Below are 20,283 nucleotides of genomic sequence, written 5' to 3'. Positions count from 1 at the left end.
ACTCCCCATTATGCTAAAAGAGGAAATGGCTTGAGTTCCAGATTCTCAGAGAGAGATAGCTTTGCAGCAGCATCACAGAAAAGTAGACAATCCCAACCTTTTTCTGCTAGCTTGAGTAGAGCTTCTGGGGAAAGAAATCCATGTCAAACTTATGGAAAATTGGACCGAAGAGTTTGTAGATTTGGCAGTGGAGCTTGCTTTTTTTATGGTGATATGGGTCACTTTGCTCAAAACTGCCCTAAAAAGTCTGGTGATAATTTGGCACAGTCTGAAAGAGCAGTGGCAGCCTCAAATAGAAACAGAGGAAGGGGTAGGTCTAGGGGACAAACAGACTCAATGCCAAGATAAGAGACTCAAGGAGTGGCCATAATTTATAACCCTAAGACCATTGAGGATCGAGATGACCCCGAAATCATAACAGGTATTTTCCATCTTTACGATGAACCTGTATTTGTTTTAGTTGACATTGGTTCTACATATTCATACATTAGTACAAAGTTGGTTAGAGCTAGAGGAATTCCTTTAGAACCAATAGTGAGTGAGATGATAGTGATAAATCATGTGGGTAACAGTGCGAGAGTATCTAGAGTATGTAATAAATGTCATAAAGATCCAGGGGATTGTGTTTTGGCCAATTTAAGGGAATTTCCCTTCAATGAATTTGAAATTATTCTAGGTATGGATTGGTTGTCCTCACATTATGGATGGATCGATTGTCGTAAGAAAAGGTTATTTTTAAAGAATGCCAAAGGTTTAGAAATAGTAGTAATCGGTGAAAGATCAAAATTACCGTCAAATGTGATATCTGCTATGACTGCAAAGAAGATGATATCGAAGGGATGTATAGTTTTTCTAGCCAATGTGATAGATACCATAATTTCAAAAGTCAAATTAAATGATATTCCCACGGCTAGAGAATTTCTGAATATGTTTCTTGAGGATTTACCGGGACTGTCTCCAGATCGTAAGGTAGAATTTAGGATTAAGATTTATCCGGGTATTGAATCGGTGTCTATGGCTCCATATAGAATGGCTCCAACTGAATTGTAAGAATTGAAAGCCCAACTGCAAGAATTAATCAATAAGGGGTTTATAAGACCTAGTGTTTCTCCTTGGGGAGGGGAGCACCTGTTTTATTTATAAAAAATAAAGACAGGACTATGCAATTATGTATCGATTACCATCTGTTGAATAAGGTCACCATAAAGAAAAAATATCCTCTTTCGAGGATTGATGATTTGTTTGACCAATTGAAAGGAGCATCGATGTTTTCTAAGATAAACTTAAGGTCTGGGTACCATCAGTTGAAGATTAAAGAAGATGATATTTCAAAGACAACTTTTCGTACTCGATATGGGGATTATGAATTTGTAGTGATGCCATTTGGTTTGACTAATGCACAAGAGGCATTCATGGATTTGATGAACCGAGTTTTCCAACCATACTTGGATCAGTTTATGGCGCAGTGTTTATAGATGATATTCTGGTCTATTCCAAGTCAAGAGAAGAGCATAATGTTCATCTTCGAGTAGTTCTTCATACGCTCCGTGAGAAGAAGTTGTATGTCAAATTGTCAAAGTGCAAATTTTGGTTAGCCGAGGTTGGTTTCCTTGGTCACATAGTTTCCATGGAAGGTATTCAAGTAGATCCAAGAAAGATCCCAGCTATAATGGATTAGCAGTCCCCAAGGAACGTTTCTGAGGTCCGGAGCTTCTTGGGACTTGTCGGTTATTATAGATGATTTGTAAGGAATTTCTCAACGTTAGCCTTGCCTCTAACTAAGCTGTTGTAGAAGGATGTACCTTTTGTATGTACGGAAAAGTGCCAAGAAAGTTTTGTTGGGCTTAAGAGAATATTGATGGAGGCCCCGGTACTTGTACAACCGGAGTCGGGAAAAGAATATGTGGTGTTTAGTGATGCATCCATTAATGGATTAGGGTGTGTTCTGATACAAGATGGAAAGGTTGTAGCTTATGCTTCCAGACAGTTGAAGAATCGTGAGAAAAATTATCCGACGCATGATTTAGAATTGGAGGCAGTTGTGTTTGCATTAAAATTTTAGTGTCATTATCTGTATGGTGAGCGGTGCCATATTTATACAGATCACAAGAGTATGAAGTATTTATTTACGCAAAAAGAATTGAACTTGAGACAAAGAAGATGGGTTGAGCTTCTAAAAGATTACAAACTTTTCATCGATTATAATCCAGGTAAGGCGAATGTGGTAGCAAATGCATTAAGTCAAAAGATTTTTGCTTCTTTACGAGCCTTGGATACTCGTGTGTCAGTAAAGGAAGATGGCACTTTAAATGTTGAGCTTAAGTTAAAGCAAACATTTTTGGATTTGGTTAAAGAGTTGCAAAAGTTAGATGAGAAATGTTTGAAGATAAGGGCACAAGTCGAGAGGAATGAAGTCAAAGACTTTGAAATAAAAGTGGATGGATGTCTATACTAGAAGGGAAGACTTTGTATACCCGACGATGATAAATTGAAGAGGGATCTACTATATTAGGCACATTATAGCCCTCTAACTATGCACCCAGGCGGAAATAAAATGTATCAAGACTTGAAAAGTTATTACAAGTGGTCTAGCATGAAAAGAGCAGTAACAGATTTGTTCCCAAATGTCTAACATGTCAACAAGTGAAAGTTGAACATCAAGTGCCATCCAAATTATTGCAGCCTATATCTATTCCTGAGTGGAAGTGGGAATGGGTAACAATGGATTTTGTTTTGGGGTTACCATTGTCACCAGGTAAAAAGGACTCGATATGGGTTATAGTGGACAAATTAACTAAGACAGCTCATTTTATTCCCGTGCGAGTAGACTACTCGATGAATAAGTTTGCGGAGTTGTATATAAAAGAGATAGTCAGACTGCATGGAATGCGATATCGATAGTGTCTGATTGAGACCCCAGATTTACTTCAAGATTTTGGAAATCTTTGCATGAGGCATTGGGTAATCGATTGAACTTCACAACTTTCTATCCGTAGACAGATGGGCAGTCAGAGTGAGCTATTCAAATACTGGAGGATATGCTAAGGGCATATGTGATTGATTTCAAGGGATCATGGGATAAGTATTTTCCGTTAGCGGAATTCACGTACAATAATAGTTATCAATCAAGTATTAAGATGGCCCCGTATGAAGTTTTATATGGGAGAAAAATGTAGAACACCATTAAATTGGTTTGAATTGAAAGATCGAGATCTGATAGGGCATGTTTTGATGAAGGATATGAAAGATAAAGTGAAAATTATTCGGAATAATCTAAAGATCTCGGATGGTCAGAAGTCGTACGTAGATTTGAAAAGGAAAGAAATAGAGTACCAAGTGGCAGACAAAGTATATTTGAAAGTATCACCTTGGAAGAAGGTATTACGTTTTGGGCATAAAGGAAAATTGAGTCTGAGATTTATTGGACCGTATGAGATATTAAAAAGGGTTGAACCTGTGGCTTATCAGTTAGCTCTGCCTCCAGATGTGGACAAGATCCACAATGTTTTCCATTTATCGATGCTGAAGAGATACAGATCAGATCCCTCGCATGATATCACTTCTGAAGAGATAGAAATTTAACCAGATTTGACTTATGAGGAAGAACCAGTGAGGATATTGGCTAAGGAAACCAAGGAATTGTGTAGCAAGAGGATTCCGTTAGTCAAAGTGTTGTGGCAGAATCATAAAGTGGAAGAGGCTACCTGGGAAAGAGAAGAGGATATGAAAAAGCAATTTCCACATCTCTTTGCTTCAGGTACTTCTTTAAAATTCGAGGACAAATTTTATTAAGGGGAGAATTGTAATGTCCCAAATACTGATTTAGCGACTATATTGAAATGATTAAAAAATTAGGATTTATTTTATTAATAATGAAAAATGAGAATGGTTAGGATTAATGGTTAAGACTAAATTGTGACTATTTATTATTAAGAGGGAATTTTGGTCTTTTATATGAAAGAGAATTTAAATGTATTTTAAATTGGTATAAAAAATAAGGGAAAAGAGGATTAGGTGATAAAAGCTTTCTTTCTTCTTCTTTTCCCTGTAGAAGATTTCTCTCATAAGCTTAAAGGTAAGTTTTCAATCTAATGGTTTATTCCTTCAATTTTTGCTAGTTAATGAATCCTTGTATATGATAGAAGATTAATGAAGGTTTAGATGGGATTAAAATAAAGAGATAAAGAAAATAAAAGAGATTTTAGAAAACGAGTTTTATCATGATATGTTAATATATGAAGGTTTATTGAGGTTTGTTGGTAAATGAAAGATTAGAAGCATTGGTTGAGTGAAATAACAAGTTAGAAATTGTGGTGTGATTATTAGAATCAAATGCTCTTTAGGAATATTGGATGTTTTAAGTGTCTAAATGAAGGAAAGGAAGTAGGGTGAAGTAAAGAAGTGTTATATAGTATTGTTAAGGGAAAATAAGAGGAAAATTGGCCAAAGTTGGGTAAATTTCGGGTTGAAAATTGGAAAATATGGGCAGGGGTATCGGTACCTAATGAAGTGGTACCGATACCATAGGAAAAATTAGGCTAAATCATCTGATAAGTATCGATATTGATTCAATCAATATCAGTACCTAATGAAGTGGTATCGATACCATGGTGAGGGTATCGATACCGGGTACCATCGAACCTAATTTTGGTATCGATACCATATAGGAGTATTGGTATAATAGTATAGTGGTATCGATACCTATGGTAAGAGTATCGATACAGGGCCATATCGAATCTAATTTTGGTATTGATACTGGTAGGGGTATCGATACCATAGTAGGGTAGTATCATTACCATAGTAGGGGTATCGATACTGAAGGGCCAGAAATTGTAATTTATGTTGATATTGCTGTAGAAAAGTAAATAATCAATATTTTGATTAATGTTTAAGCTATAATTGTTAGGAAATACACTAACAATTGATATTACTCATGTATTTAAAGAATGTGGGATAGATCGAAATCAAGCTCCTGAGTCGACTAAGAAGAAAGGCAAGGGCCAAGTTCCGCAGTAATCATCTTTACTTTTGGACTTTGAGCAAGGAAAGCCAAGTAAGTACATTTATTGTATGTAATTTATATAAATATGATTAGAAATGATCCAGAATGTAATATTTATATGTTAATGTATATTTTACCAAAATTATTATGTTTTATTGAATATATAGAATTGATGTTGTGAATGAGGTTTTGAGTATGAACTGCTCTGAAACGAATGTAAAAGAATAATGCATATGGGTGCATTATTGGCATGAAAGGATGCCATAGCTGAAATGTATATAGGTACATTGTCTGTATAAAATAATAATGCATTATTGGCATTAAAGGATGCCAAAGTTAAAATGCATATGGGTGTATTATCAACAGAAAAGTATGCTAGAGTTGAAATGCATATGGGTGCATTATCGACAGAAAAGAATGCTAGAATTGAAATGTATATGGGTACATTATCAGCAGAAAAGTATACTATGGTTGAGATGTATATGTGTACATTATCAACATAACAGTATACTATAGTTGAAATGCATATAGGTGCATTATCAACAAAAAAGATATTATAGTTTAAAATGCATAATGATGTATTCTAGACATAAATGGAGGTTACAAACGAAAAGAAAGAATCATGGCAAATGATTATGATAAATGGGAAATAAAATATGTATGAACACTAAAGGTTATTTATTATATCATGACTCACTAAGATATACTTATTATGTGTATTTCCATGTGTAGGTAACAGCAGATAACCATCAAGTAAGGAGTGAAGTTATAGCAGCAGACATCTTATACTAAGGTTGACTCGCCAGTAACATTAGGACTTTAATAACCATTTTGGAACCTATTTGGCATGTAATCAAATATAACAGAAATATTTTGTATTATGTTTTAATGAACCTGTATTTATGATGTTAATTATGTGGAATTAAGTTTGCAACAAAATTTTAAAGGATTTTCAAAACGAGTATACCATATTTTAAGTAATGTGACATTTGTATTCGTATATGTAACCGTATATAGAATATGGGTGTTACAGTCTCATTCTTCTCCAATCTTGGGCATGTTATCGCATGCATTTTTTTATGTCCGGTCATAAAAATCATTTTTCTTCCCTTTCTTACTATGGTAATTTCAATACTTAATTTTTATATTGAATATTTTTAAAATATTTTTATGTCAGATAAATAATTTTTAATATACAATTAATTAAAAGTATTTTTATATTAAAAAGGTGGTCGTCAATAAAAAAACATCGTTATATCCCTGGTGAATTACAAGAATTAGGTTATTAATCAAGCAAAAATAAGGTTCGGATGTATGCTTTTAATTATTAAATTTTTTATTTCATTATTTTTATAATTAAATTTTATTTAAAATTTGATAATAAATATATTTTTTAGGTTCAATGGAAGCCCTATATGAATGAAGAAATGAAGGCTTGCATCCCACCTAACTTGATAAGTTCATTGGACGTATAGTTGATGTTGTACCTCTTATTTGTTATGCTACTGTCGAGTGATATCTGAGTGATTGTATGCTTCATTAGTTTGACTTCAAACATTTTATTTCAGAAGCACCCACAAATCTTGAAAATATGCATAAACTTTATAGACGAGGCAAGCATGGTGTTGATCGGAGGGAAAAGCACAACAGGTTGATAACAATGTGGGAGAATCGATATGAACACTTCTCGTTTGCCTATATTTCGGAAACTGGTTTCATTGTTTCACCTGAATATATTTCATGGCTCAACGAAAATGAGAAGTCATCCATACTTTCTGATGACGCACAATGCATGTATCACTACAAGAAAATGCACTTTTAGTGACAATGCAAATGGTCACCCAAAACATTAAATTTATACACTAAAATGCATAGTGATAAAATTTTCAAGTCATCACTAATAACCTCGTCACTATTATATCAGTTACAAATATTCTAAAACTTGTCACAATAATTATGTTTAATGTTTTTATATTGTTTTTAATTGAATATTATATTTTTTATATTTACTTTTAATGTTTAATTTTTTTAATTTTAAATATTATATGTTTTAATTGTATATTTAATAGTAATTTTTTAAATAATTATTTCTAATTAAAATGCAAACTCGCGTTTTACATAACGTGCCTCTTAGGTGGACTTTCACAGCGGTATAAGGTGTTTCCTATAGAACGCGCCTTTTCTGAGTCGGATCTTATGTATGTAGAACGTATCTTACAAAATACACCTTTCTATTACGTTATACATAAAGATGACATTTTGATAAATATTAGTTAAAGGATATTATTTTGATAGGTTGAATTTATTGGGTGATTTTTAGGTAAAATCACTGTGATGGAACAGCTCGTGCATCTTAAGCCTAGCCAACAGTATGACTAGCAACGCTAGTGTGTTGTTTAATTAAAGGTTGCAAGAGTACAGTGATAAGAGTTGTTTATAAAAGACTTAAATATAAAAATTTTGTAAAAAAAATTAAAAAAAATCCTTAAATTATGTATTTTAATTTGATAACCACTTTAAATTCTGTGTTTTTAATTATTATTTTTAAATTAATAAAATATTGATATGTAATAAAGATTTAAGTATTTGTTTTGAGAAAAAATAATTTAAAATATTTAAAATAAAAATACAGAATATAAATATTTATTTTAAAAATATATTTTAAAAAAATAAAATATTACTTATAATAATTTAAAAATATATTTGATAAAAAGATAATTTAAATACTAAAAAGTAAAGCATAATTTAGAGATTTGTAAACTAACTAAACATTCAACACATCGTTCGTGAACCGTCCGACATGAATTTCATTTATGTTTGTTTATTTATTAAACGAATGAATAAGAAAAATATTTTTTTATTAAATGAACGAACACGAGCAAAGGGCTCGTTATTCATTTATGTTCGGGAACGTTCGATAATTCATTCGTTTATGTTTGCTTGTCTATGTTCGTTTAAATTTATTAACATATGTACTTCCTCTCTTTTCAAGACAGATTGAAAAAATACATTAAATCATTTAAATTTTTGTTCATTTACATTTGTTTATGTTCATTTACTAGTTTAACGTGTTAGAACCAAATCATAATAAAGATGAAAATAATCAGGATCTAATAATGTCAAATCATTAAGAATAAATTAAATATTAGATGCTGAAGCGTACATAAATTAATTGATAGGTTGAAACCCTTGAATTTTTCTTTGGTTGTGATCTTTCAAGAAGATAAGCTTACTCTTGCTGTAAAAACTCTGTAATGAGGATAAGAGTAATACAAGTTAAACTATTTCTTGGGGACCACTACCTCTTTATATAGATTGAATATTAGGTCAATCTTTTAAGTATTTATAATTTTACTCCTCATCAAATTATAAATACAACTTAGGGTATCTACACTTTTATTCCCATGACATTTCTAATACCTTATTACTTTATAACATAATTGGTTACTTAATTTATGCCATATTTTATTATAACAATATATATTATAAATATGTGTCCATAATTATGGATTTTAATCCAACAACCTCCCATTTGAGCAACATATGTTTCCTGATAAATGTATAACCTTTTGAGCTCAAAATTTGTTATCATGTAATAGGTATTGCATAACAATCTTGTCCATCAACTATATCCATATAGGATCAAAGAGGCCTTTACCATATCTATCATGACTAGACCCATCAATGGTCACATATTCAAACACAGTCAAATAACATACATCAATCATGTAGCGTAGCATGGACATTACATACAATGTGAATTACACATGTCTATTTCCAACTGGTCCTCTTTAATCATTAGTGAGATCAAATTTCAACAAAACCAGAGTGTGGATAAATAAAAAAAACTTTATTTCTACAGAAAATAACTTCAACATAAATATCCTCAAAGTAAAGTAAATGAAATTGTATCTATAACAAATGAGCATTTAAATTACAAACTCCCACTAAAATCGAATATCCTTAAATGATATCACACCCACATGAGTAGTGCGCTCATGAAAGACCTAGGGTGACAGTTCCTTAGTAAGGGAGAAATAATGACTTTGTACCAATATGCTCAATAAGCGCATAATCACTTTGATTTTTCTTTAACAACCAAAAACATAATGCATATGTGATTAGATTTTAAGGTGTTTCTATTATATATGGAATCGAGGAATGTAACTTTATTGTCATAAAATACCTCTAGTGGTCTTTTTTATCAATACATAATTAGTAGTTCATGTGCCAAAATTTGCATTCATATTCCACTAAGTCAGAGTCCATAAACCTGATGATCTTTTCCTTACTAGACCTCTGATATGTGATTATGTAATATTTTTGTTCTTAAATGTATCATATGAATCAATTTGGCTGCTATCCAACGATCCATACCCAAATTACTTAAATATCTACTTAATATCCTACAATCATACTCTATATCTGAATGCGTATAAACTTGAGTACATTAAATTCTTTATTTATTTTGAAGCATAAGGAACCTTTACATTTCCTTAGTTTCAAAATCATATTTAGAGCACTAATAAAAAATAAACTTGTTTCTTTAGCAATAAAGGGTATTATTTGGTTTACTCCAGTTGAACTTATAATATATACAGTTATCAACCAAATTCATCTCAAAACCAAATGAGATAATCACTTGGTGAAATTTGTTATAAAATTAATGGGAGTAATACTTGAACTTATAAATGAATTTCCTTAATTTTCATATCATTATTTTTGTATCATTTGACACAATTTTCTAACTATACCGTAAAAAATATTTCATCAATGTTACCATTGAGAAACACAAATTTGAAATCTAACTTATGTAACTCAAAACCAAATATGAGTAACAAGTATTATGATTAGCATAAAAGAGTCTTTCAATAAAACCAAAGAGAAAGTCTTTACAAAATTAATGAATTCTTTCTGAGTATATCTTTATATACAAGACACGTCTTATACTTGACAACATCACCATTTACATCCATATTGATTTAAAATGTCTATTTATAACCAATCAACTTTGCACCTTCAGTTAATGTGATAAGTCCTCAAACTTTATTATCATGTATAGAACTACTCTTTTTATATGGCATTCATCCATTTTTGAGAGACATAACTTTTATGACATGATAAAAGTTGATTAGATCATCTTTCATTATTCCATCATTATTTCTTGTAGATATACAACATAATAATCTAAATATTATTTTTTTTCATATTTCTCCTAAATTTTCTTAACTTATTAAAAAAGAGAAAAACCCTTTATAACATTTTATTGTCTCTTTTAGGTTGGACCCTTAACAACTAAATTCTAATTTTTTTTCTCTTATCTTTATATGCACTTTTCAAGTGAGTACTTTCAAACTTATTATGCTTCAACCTTTCTTCCTCTTGTAAATAATAAAAATGAGCTCATTTAGAGTTCATTTTCCCTTTTGAGTTAATTAAACTCTTTAGGAAGCGATACTGAAATCACAAGAATAAGTAGATATTTAAAAAAAACTCGATCTTAAGTACCTTGAGTCTTGAAAAAATATGAAAAAATATATTCATAATGTACTCCCTCATATTTCCTTGACTCTTATACTTTATAGACATCAAAGAAGTCAAAAAATGAGCTCATTTAGAGTTCATTTAAACTTTTTTGCTTTGAGAAAAATATTTCTCAATTTCGTCAAGGAAATCATAGACCTAAGTAATCTTTTTAGATTATGTGTCCCTAAAGGCATCTAAAATATTGTTTTTCATGACCATTAAACTTATGCAATTTAAACAAATTTCACCTCTCAAAATTCCTTATACTAATTAAGGATATTATCCCCCATTAGAGGTGGAAATTGTTTTTTCCTTAGTACAAAGTTTATGTTCATAAACCGAACCTTTATGTAAGTGTATTTTTACATTACTTAAAATTTGTCTCATGAAGCATGAGAATAAAATTGATATTAAAAAAAATTTTGACGACAAAAGGAACTAGATGAACAAAATAAACAAGAATCTTACATAAGCAAACAATAAATTTAAAATAATGGCTAATTCTCATCACAAGATACCAAACACTACATCAATATCAAGTCTTTGAACAATAATATTAACAGTAAATGGTACTCTTGTTGTATTAATCAAATATTGACGATAAATTATATTGAACAAAAGACTAATCTTTGGACTAATGTAATTCTCACATAAAAAAATACCTTATAATTATCACATGTTATTACCACAAGTGTTGCTTGAAATCCATCCAAATATTAACTTTCCTTTAGGTTAATTAATAAATGCATGAATCACAAGAAACACATAATCATCTTGATATTTCAAATAAATCAGTCTACACAAAAGAAATCACTTTGGAGACATTATGTTTCAACTAACTTATCAAAATATCAGACATAACCATCATATGAATTAAAATATATATATATATATATAAATTGAATTGAATATATACATATATTGCATTAACAATATAAATAAAACCATGTAAATATTGTCAACCAATCAATTTCTCTTAATTTTATCTTTCAATTAAATTAAAAGATAACCAATATAATAAAAAAATTGAATACATTTAAACTTTATCTCAAGATATCAAATACATCATTAATATTTTATTTTTAGACAAAATATTCACCTTAAGTGATATCTGATGCAATAACCAAACACTGATAATAAGAACATGTCAAGCAAAAATCTTCCTTTGGGCCGATTTATTACTCACACATCAAACCAAATAATTATCACACGCTTATTAACAAAGTTGTACATGCGATTATGTCAACTATTAATCTTCTTTCACTATAGCAAAACTATACATTTGCGGCGTTTATTTTGACCTATAGCGGCATTTTTAAGCACCACAAAACACACTTGCGGCGATATGACAAACGCCACAAAAAGTGTCAGGGAAAATAGCGTCGCTAAAGTTCGCGGCGTTTGATAACAAAAAACGCTGCAACAGGTAACAAGATATCCATAATAGGTGTTGAGATTTAGCGGCGTTTTCCCCACAAACGCCGCCAATAGGTGTTGAGACTTAGCGGTGTTTTTCCCATAAATGCTGCAATAGGTGTTGAGATTAACCGGCGTTTTTCCCATAAACGCCGCGAAATGCATATGTATATAGAGGCGTTTTTATAAACGCCTCAAAAGGTTAAGATATTTCGCGGCATATTTCGGATACAAATGCCACAAAAGGTCTGGTATATAACGGCGTTTTTAGGATATAAACCTCGCAAAATGTATGGTATATAGCGGCTTTTTGTTACAAACGCCGCTATTGTTTTTTATATTTAGCGGCATTTTTTTACAAATGCCGCTAAAAAACACAAAATTTAAACAATTTAAATATTTTCTTCGATTACCTTAAATCTATTTTTTTCAACCTGTTCTATTATCCAACAAACATGACATCAATTACATCAAACTCTATATCCATAACAAGCAACATCAAATCCAATAAATAAAAGTTTTCATTTACGTAATATCAATTTAGTTAAACACGGTTCAGTAACATTAGCAGACTACTGATAACATAAATGAGACTATGATGGTGGATTCTGAGATTGCGTTTTCTGTAACATCTGCATCATAGCATCGAGTCGTTTTTCAAATTCTTGACATTTATGCTGATATGTGCTTCTCTCTATACTGTCGTTGCTTCTCTCTGTGCTTTCGCTGCTGCTCTCTCTGCTTCCCTTGCTTCATTTTCAGCTTTCATGTTAGCCATTTGTTGATCCATTTCAGCCAACTTTTGTTTTAAATGACTAACTTCTAATTGGGAAGACTGAGACTGTGATGACATGTACTGAGATGAAATAGATCCAAAATATTTGGTGGAGTAACGAATGATCCAAAATATTGGAAAATACCACTATTAACGAACCTTATTGCAGCGTTTGTGCTAAAAATGCCGCTAAATTAGTATTATATAGCGGCGTTTGTTAAAGAAACACCGCTAAAGTTTCATTTTGTGGCGTTTTGATTGTAAACGCAGCTATATGTTTACATTTTGTGCCATTTACTCTCTAAACGCCGCTACAGAACAGTTTTGCTGTAGTGTTTGGGCCGATCAATACTAACATATCCTAAGTTACATGCACATAACCCTTCATATTTTAAAATAAAATATTTTCCATAAATGGGGTTGCATTAACCACTAATTCCTTTAATTAAGACATCTCAAAATAAATATTAATAATCATATTTAAAAATATTTTTATAACAATCAAAAGTCAAAATTGAAATTTTTTATTACACTAAATATCCGAAATAACACAAAATAAAGTTACATAAATGGTCCTCTCAAAAATTAGAAACTCAAGTCTTTGATTGTGTCTAAAGAATTTCTTAAACATGCATTTAATACATAACTTCATAAATTACCATAGACAAACCCAATACAAAATAACATTTAAATAAAAGTTAAGGTCAAAGTGCATACTAGTGAATTAAAACTTTTCCAAATACATATTTTATCACAACCAGAGATCAAAAAATAAAATTCATGATCAGATTGAATCGAATATATCAATGTCAAATATATATTCGATAATCCATTACAATCAAAACTAAAACTGATTTTTTTAATCATATCATCATTTCCGAAGTAACCAAAAATAAGGTTGCTCAAAAGACATTACTAGAAACCGAAAATCTTAATCTTTAACTATTTCTCAAAAAAATTCTTAATCATGGATTCACCAACTTAAACCAAAACATGATTTACCTTAATTTTGAGTGTCTATTTCTCCTTTTTGACATCCAATTGTTGATTCCTCCGATGTCGAAAATAGACGATTTTAAAACCCCGAACAAATAATGATGAAATCAAAGAGATGCAATATGTTATATATCATCATAATAATATTGGAGGAGACTACATATAATCATGCAAAGTAAAGAACATAAATCGAATCCATAATAACATAAAAACAAATATCCATAATTTATTATCTATGGTATTAGCTAACGTACGTTAAAAAAACAAATCTGAACGTACATAGTATGAAACATATTACGAAAATCATTAAAGGTGAAACTAACCAAATAAAACATAAAGGTTTATCCATATCAAAATGGGAAACACAAAACAGAACTTAATAATTATTGAAGCAAAACCTATGCACCCATATATATTTGAACAACAGAATCCCATAAAAAAATACTACAGGACGTCTATATCTGTTGAGGAAAAATAAAAGAATCGATAAGGCTCAACCCATAAGCCAAACATATATATAAACTAAACATGGATGGAATCCATAAAATGCATTCGAACATGTTAATTTAAAACTCTAAATTAATAGAACTCATAAAATATCATATCTAAATTTTAATATCATATGAGATATCAAATCAATTTATTGAAACCATATAGTTTTAAGAAATAATCCATTTAAAAACAAATCAATAAATCAAATAAGTTCTCAATGAGTTAACACGATCTGGCAATGATACCACTTTATTAGAACTAAATAAAAATAATCATGATTTAATCACACCAAATCATCAATAATAAATTAAATACTAGATGCGAAAATGTACCTGAATTAATTGATAAGTTGAAACCTTTGAATATTTCTTTGGTTGTGATCCTCCAAGAAGATATGTTTGTTCTTGCCGTAAAATCTCTCAGACGGGATAAGAGTAATACAAGTTAACATATTTCTTGGGGAACACTAGCTCTTTATATAGATTGAATATTAGGTCAATCTTTTAAATATTTGTTATTTTGCCCCTCATCAAATTATAAATACAACTATCTACACTTTTATTCCTATCACACTTCTAATACCTTTTATAACATAATTGATCACTTAATTTATGTCATATTTTATGATCACAACATTATAAAAATGTGCTCATAATTATGGATTTTAATCCAATATAACGAATGAACATGAATAAACATAAACAAATTATATTCTTTAACGAATAAACGCAATCAAAAAATTATATATTTAGTTATTCGTATTTATTTATTTATTTGATTAAATTAAACAACGAACATGAATATATTCTCATAATCTTTCGTTTCATTCGTTTACGGACCTATCTTTATAAAAGGGTATTTGAAGATGCTAAGAGCTGAGTTGAGGCAACCAACGCTAGAGGCCGTGGCTCGGGAGAATGAAGAGAGGGAAAGAGAGAAATCACGTGGAAAGGCATGTGCAGCCTGCCACATGTGAACAAGATGGGGGTATGACACGTGGTCATACCTTTTGTTATTGACCTCATCTCATTATCATATTGTTCCATTCCCATGAGACACCTCAATCATTAGGACACAACCCCCTCTCTTTAAAGTATCATTTCAATCCCTTTTTATTCTTGATTTATCAAAATATTTTCTCGAAATAAAATCGAAGTTTGATTTTAAATTTTTGGGTAAAATATAGTAATGGTCACTGATTTTTTTGACACTTGCATTTAGGTCCCCCAACTTTTAAAACTTACAATACAGTCCTCCAATATTTAGTTCGTTTGCAATATGGTCTCTGACGTAACCGACCGTTATACTGCCGTTAGAAGATGACGACATGGTAATCCTCCAACATTTAATCCGTTTGGAATATGGTCACTGAACTTTTCAGGTGTTTGCATTTAGGTCCCCCAACTTTTAAAATTTATAACACAGTCCTCAATTTTATTCTAAACCCCGAATTCATTTTCGATCTCGAATTTCCTTTTTCTCTTCTCTCTTCTCATTTCTAGTGTAACTTTTCATTCGGGGATGCATGGGAAATTCTAATTTAATTTTGAATTATGTGGATGTGTTGACTTGAATAAGGGTCCATTGAGAAAAAGACTCTACCAAGGGACTATCGGGACCATTAACGATTCAAGGTGTAATGTTAGATACAGGTCATCTCAGGTGAAGCATAGATGTTCGATGAAATGCTTATGAGAAAAAATGGGGTTAGAAATGCAGAGTTTGCAAATATTACTAATATGAACTAAGTATCATTGTTGAAAGTCACCAACAAAGCTGGAATTATTTTGTACAAATGACATATAATAATTTCTTCATTTAATCCTTTTGGTTAAAGATTTTCCAACAGATGATCAAATATAATGAAATCCCAAATAACACCTTCACTATCTGTCTCTTTCGCTCACATGTAATCTCGTTTGGTTTTTGTTTTTAAGTTTTCCGCCATGTAAAATTGTAAACCAATCAGTGCTCTATCTTTCATCCTTTTATTTATAAAGAAAAAATGGAGGAAGAATTGCTGAAATGCAACACCGATTGCATTTATTTATTAGCCTCTCCCCTCACTTGCAAGAAAGTATTTATTTTCTCTTTTGGGCTCTCCGGAAGTAAGCTTTTCCTCTTTCATATTTCTCATTTTAATCTCGCATTATGTGTTTTTGTTGAAATTTTTATGTTTCTAGAACTGCATGTCAAGGATCTGGATATTCAGTGTTAGTTTTGAACCAAAACCATCTAATTTTCTTTCTTTCTTTTTAATCAAAACTTTTTGAACTCCTTATGAAAGATATTCAGTCCATCAGAATAGAAGTGAAAGAGGGTCCTAGGCTAAATTTTTTTGATCTTATTGTTTGGTTTTTCTTTAAATCAGGGAATTGTTTGTGAGTATCGACATAGTGAAATCACCAGGAGCAATTCGAGATACTACTGGTACTAGTTTGCTGGAAATTGTATTGATCTAACCTGTGGTTTTCGACATCCTGTGAGCTCGTATTCTTTTTAATAAGTTCATGTTGATTATGGGACTGATATATCGTGAACGAACTGAATTTTTTACATGTTTTGGAAATTTTACAGTTGAATATGTATTGAATTATAGCTTTAGAAGACAATTCTGCATGCACGCAACTCGAAAGGCATCATGACAGGGTAGTATATTTGGAGCAACTACTTGATATGTTGACCGGTCATTGCACATTTGCACCTTCATTTCTGGCATATATATGTTTGTTGCAGTGTCCTCTATGTTTTACAATGTCTTTTATTTCTGACATGCCATGAATTTACAAGAATTATGGGGTCCTATGATTTTAGTTCCGCTATCTTCTTTAGATTCTCATCATGTTTGGCTATTGAGGAAAGTTAAACATGGAGCATTAGAAGCAATTATAGGTTAAAAGGGTAGGCTATTAATGCATTCGCAACTGGTAATATTGTATTTGGCATCTAATGTGTATGTTAAACAACCCATTTGACCCTTAGCTTTTGGAGTGACTATGACCGAACATTTTTCTCTTTATTTATTAAGTCCTCCTTTTGAATGAGTTATTAGTTGATATTCTTGGTTTATTTTAGTTATTGCTTGGTTGTATGTTGTAGTCCTATGAACTAAAACTCTTTACTATTTTCGCAACCGTTGGATGTGCATGCTCAAGTTCCATCCAAACCTACTGGATTGTCATACCCTAAATGTTTTTCACACTTAAATAGCTTGGGCTTGACTAGTCCATGATACTTCTTTTTGAAATTCATAAGCAATACTAATATTAAAACATATTTTAAATTATTTAACTTATACTGAGTCAGTCGGGATTTTGTTTAGGAATATTTTCAAATGAAATTTTTAATATAAAAATATCTTTTTTTTACGTTTTTTTAACTTAAGTCAATAATTATATTTCAAATATAAATTTTTGATTGAAAATGAAAAATTGAAAATACTTTTGAATTTTAAATGAAATTTTGGTTAAAAATACTTTCATGTGCATTCCCAAACTACCGCTAAACCCAAGTCGACGGGTCTAGTAAGTAACAGGCTTTTAACGACGAAAGATGGAAAGGGGTGTTGGTTATAAATGTAAATGAAATACAATTTTTGAACCAGAGAAAGAATTGGGAACGTGGGGATACTGGGGGAGGATAGTGACAGTAACCGACATAACCGTCATTTCGAAAATAAAGAAGAATAAAAAAAGTGGAAAGAGTATATAATTAATCAAAAGATTCTAAGACAAACAAATATATGATCATACCAAAGTCATTACAAAAATTCCATCAAACAGAGAAGAGAAGGCGCCATTTCTTTGTGTAGTTTGTGGGTTTCATTAGGGCAACAATGGAAGGAAAGCGAGTAGAGATAGGCCAGATTAGGAAAGGGCCATGGAAGGCCGAGGAAGATGAAGTGCTGATGAACCATGTCATGAAATATGGACCTCGAGACTGGAGCTCCATTCGATCCAAAGGTCTTCTGCAACGAACTGGCAAATCTTGTCGTCTTCGTTGGGTTAACAAACTTAGACCCAACTTGAAGAAGTAAAACCCTACGACTCTCTCTCTTACTTTCATTTCCAACTGCTTGTTTGTAATTCAAATTCATCAGTAATTCCTTTTTCTCTTTGTTTGTAATTCATCTTCGAAGTGGGTGTAAGTTTACGGCGGGGAAGAGAGGGAGGTGATAGAGTTGCAGGCACAGTTTGGGAACAAATGGGCTGAAATTGCTACGTATTTGTCTGGAAGGACTGACAATGACGTCAAGAATTTTTGGAGCAGTAGGCAGAAGAGACTGGCTAGGATTCTGCAGAATTCGGGGCCGCCCTCTTCCTCCTCCAAATCACTCAAAATGGAAAAGGAAATCCCTGGCTTTCATGTTGTTCCTGTTATGGAGGTAAACCCTATTTCATCTCTTTAATTTCAACTGATTTGGGGATCCATACAGTGCGTTTGATTAATTGACTCAAAGAAAATTCTTCTGCAACAAAAGTGAATCTTGAGAGGTTTAGATGGTCAAGTTTAATCCTTTTCTTATGGTGGGGTGATGATTATGTTTTCTTCTTCTTTTTTCTAATTTGAAGGCTCCAAAGTTGAGCTCATCAATGGAGGAATTATCATACTCCAAGAGTCAATCTTGCTCATCATCCTACATTGAAAACTCTATGACGAGTATTAAAGTGAAGCAATTCCCAGTGTGAACCCGCTGTTGTATACAGATGCAAACATGGATCAGCTTGAGCTTATGTCTCGAGGGAAAAACCCATATACCGAGACTCAATCGCAAGTTTTCATTCCTCAGAAGCCCCAACCGTACCTGACATTATCACTAGAAAGCCAGGACCTTTTGGCTAAATTCGAGGACCCTTACTTTTCACAAGTGTTAGCACCACCTATGGATGTCCCTGAACTAGACAGTGGGAACGTGGAGCAGCCATTCAGTGGGTTTAGTGCCAAGGAAGAAACTGATAACCCCATGACTCCTGATGCCTTCTTCCATGATTTCCCAGCTGACATGTTTGATCAAATGGAGCCGCTTCCAAGTCCATCGGAGTAATCCTAGGATAGAGGAAATTTGACTTTTGTTTTAACTTTTAACTAGTTTCTTGTTGTCTTGTTCTTTGTATATTATTGCTGTTTCATTGTGTAGATCTTAGAGGAATAACTTTTCACTGTCAAGACTCATTTTAAGTAACAAATAGGTTGTTATTCATTTGTCATTCATGTGCTAATGTGTATAATCAATGGCATATAAAGTATTTGGTACTTGAATAGATATAAAATTGGTATTTTTGGACATTGAGAAATAGCATTTTGTTAACTAGGTGTCGTAAGGTCCCTTAAAATAATAATAAAAAGGTTTTTTCTTAAACTAAAATTGGATTTTCCTATAAATCGAAAAAGTGGTTTGAGGAGTCACCTATCATTTAAAAATATTTTGTTCATTTTAATAAAATTTAATTTTAATAAATGATTAGTACCTTTATAACACCCGAAAGTTGATACTTAGTTGATTAATTATTGTCTTTGCAATGAAAAATTATGACTTCGAATATTTATTTAATTAATGATCTTTTTTAGTCAAATATATACAATGCTATTTAATCAATTAAAATTCTAGAGAGAAAAGTTAACAATTCGTTGCATTTAACTAGAGAGAGTATATAAAGGTAGAGTGACATCCCCTCATTTCCAACTAAAGCAATGAATTATAAATATTTTTTCTCGAAATTTTTAAGTTAAATTGTTAACACTTCAACATTTCAAACCAAAGGGAAATACCACCTAATATAAGGTAGAGTGGCGATTTTCCCTTATTTGAAAGGAAATGAGAAATAACATAATCAAATGTTGTATTTATTTACCTCAAGTAATGCAACAAACAAAAGTTTCATTAATAAATTACCAAGCATTTAAGATAGATATGGATTTTTTAAATATTTATAAATACCGAGTCTAAATCACCGAATATGGTCGAGTGGCTCATCTCGTTAGATCTAAATACAATAACATTTCTCTTTCTACTTTGCTAATTGATTTTAAGATGTCATTATTTTAATTGGTTCCACTAGAGAATGCTTATTCATTT

At 31.4% G+C, this 20,283-nt stretch overlaps 1 pseudogene; it reads left to right on the top strand.

The window, feature by feature from the left end:
• The first annotated feature begins 18,022 nt into the window (after window positions 1-18,022).
• LOC120186331 lies at window positions 18,023-19,338 on the top strand (annotated as a pseudogene).
• Window positions 19,339-20,283: the final 945 nt, after the last annotated feature.

Source organism: Hibiscus syriacus, unplaced genomic scaffold, assembly GCF_006381635.1.
Source record: "Hibiscus syriacus cultivar Baekdansim isolate YM2019G1 unplaced genomic scaffold, ASM638163v2 tig00004013_pilon, whole genome shotgun sequence".
NCBI lineage: Eukaryota > Viridiplantae > Streptophyta > Magnoliopsida > Malvales > Malvaceae > Hibiscus > Hibiscus syriacus.
Note: the sequence above shows the minus strand (reverse complement) of the source record. Positions and strands in the feature narration are given on the sequence as shown.